The sequence below is a fragment of the Chenopodium album genome, chromosome 16 (genome assembly GCF_948465745.1).
Source record: "Chenopodium album chromosome 16, dcCheAlbu1.1, whole genome shotgun sequence".
NCBI classification, from domain to species: Eukaryota; Viridiplantae; Streptophyta; class Magnoliopsida; order Caryophyllales; family Amaranthaceae; genus Chenopodium; species Chenopodium album.
In genome coordinates this window covers 4,531,923-4,538,180 of record NC_137849.1, presented here as the reverse complement: position 1 = coordinate 4,538,180, position 6,258 = coordinate 4,531,923, and the positions used below count along the sequence as shown (strand labels likewise).

The following is a 6,258-nucleotide window of genomic DNA, read 5'->3' as shown; positions in this document are numbered from 1 at the left end:
TAGTGATAAAAAAACAGTAAAATTAGTGAAATTTAGAAAGTAATTATAATCAATTTTACTTAATATTGGATAATGGATATCTTAAGCATCCAATCTAAAAATTTTAGATATTCGAATATTGGATATCCGAATTTTCCGGATCGGATTTGGATATTGATTGATACCCGAGTATTCGAATATCCGATCCAAAATCACATTTTTGGATCGAATATCCGATCCGTGAACAGGCCTAGTCGCCGCTTCTCCCATCCCCTTTTCCTCCTAGTGTATGTTCTACAAAATTAGTATTTTCTAGGTTGAAAATAGCCGAAAATTTGGTTATTTATGACCACTTTTTTTTTTGGTTATTGCATTGTTTTCATATAACTACATTTTTTAGTGTAGTAAGTGCTCCTATGGTGAATTTTATTAAAGTTACCAAATCGATACAAAAGAGAGTAGGAAGAATGTAGATTGTAATAATGATTGTAACTTTGTTGAAATGATGTATTATTTTATTCTATTGTTACTTACTTCTCTCAAGTGTCTCACTTTTCAAAAACGGTCATTTTTTGTAATTGCTTCATTATCAAATTTAGAAAATCCACGGGTTACTTTGTTAGTGTAATAGCCAATAGGGCTTACTTGATAAGTGTTGAAGGGGTTATTTTCAGAGTTTTAGTGTTATAGGGTTACTCAGTCAGTGTTATAGGAGTTACTCCGTCAGTATTACAGGGGTTAATTGGTCAATATTAAATTATAGGAATTACTTTGTTTTTTATAAATGGCCATACGATGTGGCCAACCACACACAAAACTTATCGTAATAATAATAACAACTATTCTACTTTGTTATAATCTACTCTGTTCTGCTCTATTAGAAAACTCAAAATAACAGGACTTTAACCCAAAATCGGAAGGAGTATAGAAACATAAAAGTACAATTATTACGGAGTACTTTTCAAAGTAAACGTAGACATGGTTATACTTTAAATAGGTACACTTGCTAGGTTCTTGGGAAACATACAAAAAAGACTAAAAAAAACAAAAAAATTGACATGATATAAAGTGTCAAAACAAAACAGATGAAGTGAACCAACTTTTTGGAGGGAAGAAATAGAGAGATTTGGAGTTGCAGAAACAAGATCCTAGAGAGAGAAAATATTATTATATCGTGAATAATTTATATATATATGCAATACTATAAAAATTGAAAAAAAAAAAAAAAAAAAGACTGCAAATAAATCAAGGGATTATCCCAAAAATGATCACAATATATCATTGAAATTCTCCTCCAGATTTTATCCTATTTTCATGTTTTCATAGTATTTTCTTTTCTCTCTCTTCATTTTTCTTGTTTCTATCTTCATTTTTGTCAAAACTACATTTATTGCTATCTTAGGTACGTATTTTAATTTCTTATAACATAAAAAGAAGTGTTTTTTATTTATTATTTGGGGGTGTTATTGTTAAGGTTATTTTTAGAGAGAGAAAGGGTAGAGAGAGAGAGAGAGAAATGGATAGTGAAGATCAAGAGACATCTTCTTCAACGTCTTCTTGTTCATCATATTGTTTTTCATCTTATGAAGATCAACCTCATGTACTTGCCGTGGATGATAATGTCATTGACCGTAAACTTATCGAAAGGTTGCTCAAGACCTCGTCATGTAAAGGTAAATACTATATACTTCCTCCGTTTTTATTTACTTGTAAATACGACGAGTACCATACATGAATTATTGTGGATTTGCAAAGATAAGTTGATAATGTTATTCATCTTTAATTCTTGTTTTAATTTAACTCTTTCATTTGACTGTATTATGTTTTTGTACTTTTTTGAAACTGATTTTCTATGTAACTGCATTAATATAAATTGAGGTTTATTTTTTGCACTTCATTATTATGTAATTTATGTTTTTTTGAAAACATGTAATTTATGTTAGTTTTGTTTTGTAAATTATTTTACTTTATTTTATTTGTGGAAGGAGAAACTAGGAAATGAAATTGTTGTGAGTTCAAATTTAAATTAATCTTAGCTGCTTGTTAGGATTTGGCACGGATATTGAGGAAAGATAATCGGAGTGAAATATTTGCATGTTGTTAAAATAAAAATTACTCCGTAGAAGATAAATAAGGGGAATTTGTTAGAGAAATTGTTGGAAAAAGAAAAGGCTTAGGTACGATTTAATAGAGAATAAGTTAAAAAAACAAACGTGAGAAGGATTATGGTATATGTGTAAAATGGCTTCATTTTAAGTGGAAATTGGGGTTCGAATAAAGTTGAATGTACTCGTGCTAATACACATACCATTTATCCTACTTATAAAGAAATGCAATTTTGAGGGATTTGTCGAATTCATTTTGTCTTTTCATTTTTGGTAAAGTAGATGGTTAATAGAGTATAATCTATTTGAAAAGGGCATAGTTTACCTTTTTTTGATAATAGTGCACAATTCTTAAGGATTTATATTTCGGAGACTTGTAGTTAAAAGTTATAAAAATAGCTAAATTGTGTTTTATGTTATACACTCCACAAAATAAGATACTTCGTATGTGAAATTTACAATTTTAACCTTATCTTTTATTACACTCCCTCAATTTATACGTTTTCGGTTGTGGTAATAAATGATTTGTTAGGATGTTATGTTAGGGTGAACACAAGTGAATTTGGAGTATTTGTTTTTTCATGCATAAGATCATAAGAATGCATCGATGGTAAACACGAGTGAGTATATGCTAGCAAATTGACTTCTCAATGTAAGGTTTATATAAAAGCTACGTCGTTTTGGTTGTTTACATTTTGACTTTAGACTTTTTCAACAATTTTCATCATTAATTTGATTGTTGTAGGTTTTATTTTGACTTTCGTTTATATTAAAATTAAATTATATCATTAAGCTATGGAATACTAACATGAAAGCCTAGGTAGTTAATTAATATTCTGTTAATTTTATAATTGAAGATTAAGATTTTATGAGAATGTTTGGGAATTGAATATTTCTTAGGAAGGGATCACTAAGGAATAAACCTTTTTATGCTCTTTTCACTTGGCAAGTGTCTTACATGTTCTTGTTAGTTGCATGTACTAATTTTGAATTAATTAATCTTGGTTTAATATTTAATGATTATGTTATGGATATACTATTTGCTAAATCAAACTTGTTTCTTTAAAATTGTAGTAATGTGTTGTCAATTTTGGGACATATTTTGTGTTTCTAAAATCCAATCCGTCACATAATATGTTTTGGGATTTGATTGGAATAATTAAATTCATTATTAATGATAAATTAATCTCATTTTAATATCATTTCTACTATTAGGTCGTTACCTTTTTGGTTGAATTGTCTCTGTTATGGCGTATACTTGCTATATTGACCTTTATAACAAAATTTTTATAGTGAGTAGGATTTAAATTACGTGCCTTACTTCCTTTATTTAGAAATTGTTGCATTGTTTTAAGTTTCAATATTATTGTTGATGCAAGACCAATCCAACAACAAATATTCATGTAAATAACTTTTAATATTTAATAGGATAGGGGTTAAAGTAGCAGTATAAAAATATTGGTAGAAATACAACAACTATTTCTTAGTGGATGTAGTACTTGATAGTTATACCAAGGTAAAAACTTTTAGGGAAATTGTTCCGTGTAGCCTCAAGGCTTTAAAAAATGCACTGTTTATCCCTTGAAAATTTTCAAATGCAAAGTGTACCCCTGAGGTTTGTAAGAATTTGCTCCAAATACCCCTGGACTCATATAACAAATGATAATTTTGTTAAATTGAGACCCGTATAGGCTATAAGCATCAAATTCTATTAAATTGTTATAGTGTAATGCTAGTATAATGCTAAACTATTTAATTATCAAGCAAACTTAATTGATAAATCAAATTCTAACACTTTAAAGTTTAGGATTTAGAATGATCGATGGAGTTCAAATTTTGAAGTAATTTATGCTTTTAGGCAGTTTTACTCCATAAATATAAAGTACTAAAAATGAGTCAATGTGTGGGTATAATTATAATTTGATAAGTTAATGATATGTGCATTTGTAAGACAATTAGGTTATGTGGTGCATTTTTTTACAAACCCCAAGGATAAATGGTGCATTTAAAAGTTTTCAAGGGTACACGGTGCATTTTTCAAAACTTTAAGGGTACAAGGAACAATTTCCCAAACTTTTAACATAACTTTTTTGTTGGCTTCACTATATTAATAACAAAGTAATATCATAATAATTGCTTGTGGTAATTAAGTGATCAAGCAGTTTTAATGTAGTTGGTAGACGTTTCACCATATGACTTTTAAGATTATGAGTTTAATTGCTATTGGCCCAGCCCAATTCTTAGGGTAGGGATCCGTATTTGGCACTTAAATATTAATTACGAGTAACAAATTTTGGTGTTAACAATTTGTTTTATTACCAAATAAATACAGTGTAAAATTGGTACTCTGTACGTAATAGCACAAAGCACGATTACATAAGTAAGCCCTATGAAATAATAGGTTATCAGTCACTTAAGATCGTTAAAAACGAATGACTTTTAAAATTCGGATTGTAGTTGAGAATATTTTTAACTTATTTTTACCAATTTTTTCTAAACTTGACATGAAAAATGATAATAATAATATACAGTAAATGGGGATGAATCTTTGAATTGTCCACTTCCTCCTCTTGGGAGGGGTGCGGATAAAAATGTCAGAAGGTATAAAATAACAGGAAAATTTCCAATTTCCACATGTTTTATATTTTTTACCTGTTGAAAAAACAAACAAAGTACACCTTACTCAGTGATTGTTTAACATTAGGATCTCTCCTTACAAGTCGGATAATATTAACATTAAGATCTCCCCCTCACGAGTCAGATTATCAATTGCGAGATGTTACATATCATCACGTATTACTTTGTACTCCGTAACATATTAGTTGCATTTTAAAAAACTATAGTGTTACAAAGAGATGACATAATAATGAAAAAGTAATTAGATGTGTGATTATGTTGAATTAACTAGGAAAAAACCCGATCATGTTAAGGACACTTGTTAAGCTTAATCAACAATATTATGCATACTAAGCATAATCTAACTTTATTTTTTGTCATAATTATAAGGAAATTATTAAATTGGTCAAGTAAGATAACACGATGTTATACTTAATATGCTTCAGTAACTACAGCTGAGAATGCAATGAGTGCATTGGAGTACTTAGGAATTGGAGAAGACCAACAGAACACCTCCACCTCTAAGGCAAGCTATTATTATTTTGCTCATTAATCTTAATTTGTTCCATTTTTTTGGGGTAACAATTATGGTAAAAAATATAATATAATGTTTGATTAATGAATATAATGATATGAATTTGGACAGGCTTCCAAAGTTAATTTGGTACTCACAGATTACTGCATGCCTGGAATGACTGGCTATGATTTGCTTAAGAAGATTAAGGTGACGTCATAATCCTTGCTTTTATGTAATCTACTCCATATATACATGTATACATCCAATTTTATTTTATGTTTCTTGGGTTTTCGCATTATTATATTTTTGTACTCCGCAAAATCTTATTTGGCTTTATTAGAAACTACTTGGCGAATTTGTGTTTTGAATACAACTTTTTAACTTAAAACCCGAAAAATTGAAGGAATAAGGGTTTTGACTCAAAAGCAACCCAAAATGATTTTATTTTATACTCGGTGGTGGAGTCACATTGAAATAAGTGGGTTCAAATTAAATCACTTGAGTAAGGGTCTGTTCTGATTTACTGAGCTGAACTGAACTGAATTGTTTATGAGAGAAGGAAATTAGAAACTGAACCGAATTGAAATTAAGTTGAAGAGAACTTGTCCTAAGATCATTTTTCTTTATGTAAATTTGTGTTCCAACACTTTAATGATTAAGAAAATGAACCCGCTTAGTAATATTTGAACCCTCTTAATGTTATGTAATGGACCCGAGTCACTGACCAATTATTATTGCATGGCTGATCTTAAGGTATGTACTTTCACGCTCTTTGTGCAGGAATCCTCACAGTTGAAGGAAGTGCCCGTTGTGATAATGTCCTCTGAGAATGTCCCAACAAGAATTAACAAGTAATTTTACATCTGCAAATTCCTAATTACTTCAAAATTAGTTGATCAATTTATGTGTTGTTGTTATAATGTAATTATGTTAATTTTGTTTAGGTGCTTGGAAGAGGGTGCACATATGTTCATGTTAAAGCCACTTAAACTATCGGATATCAAGAAGTTGAGGTGCCAAGTTATGAAACGCAGACACTAA

The 6,258-nt window shown here is 29.5% G+C and overlaps 1 pseudogene across 1 annotated transcript; it reads left to right on the top strand.

Annotated features, from left to right (window-relative positions):
- Positions 1-1,495: 1,495 nt before the first annotated feature.
- Positions 1,496-6,258, top strand: LOC145583774 (two-component response regulator ARR17-like; annotated as a pseudogene). Its single transcript, XR_014100312.1, has 4 exons — positions 1,496-1,652; positions 5,147-5,424; positions 5,998-6,068; positions 6,162-6,258. The product of XR_014100312.1 is annotated as a two-component response regulator ARR17-like (transcript).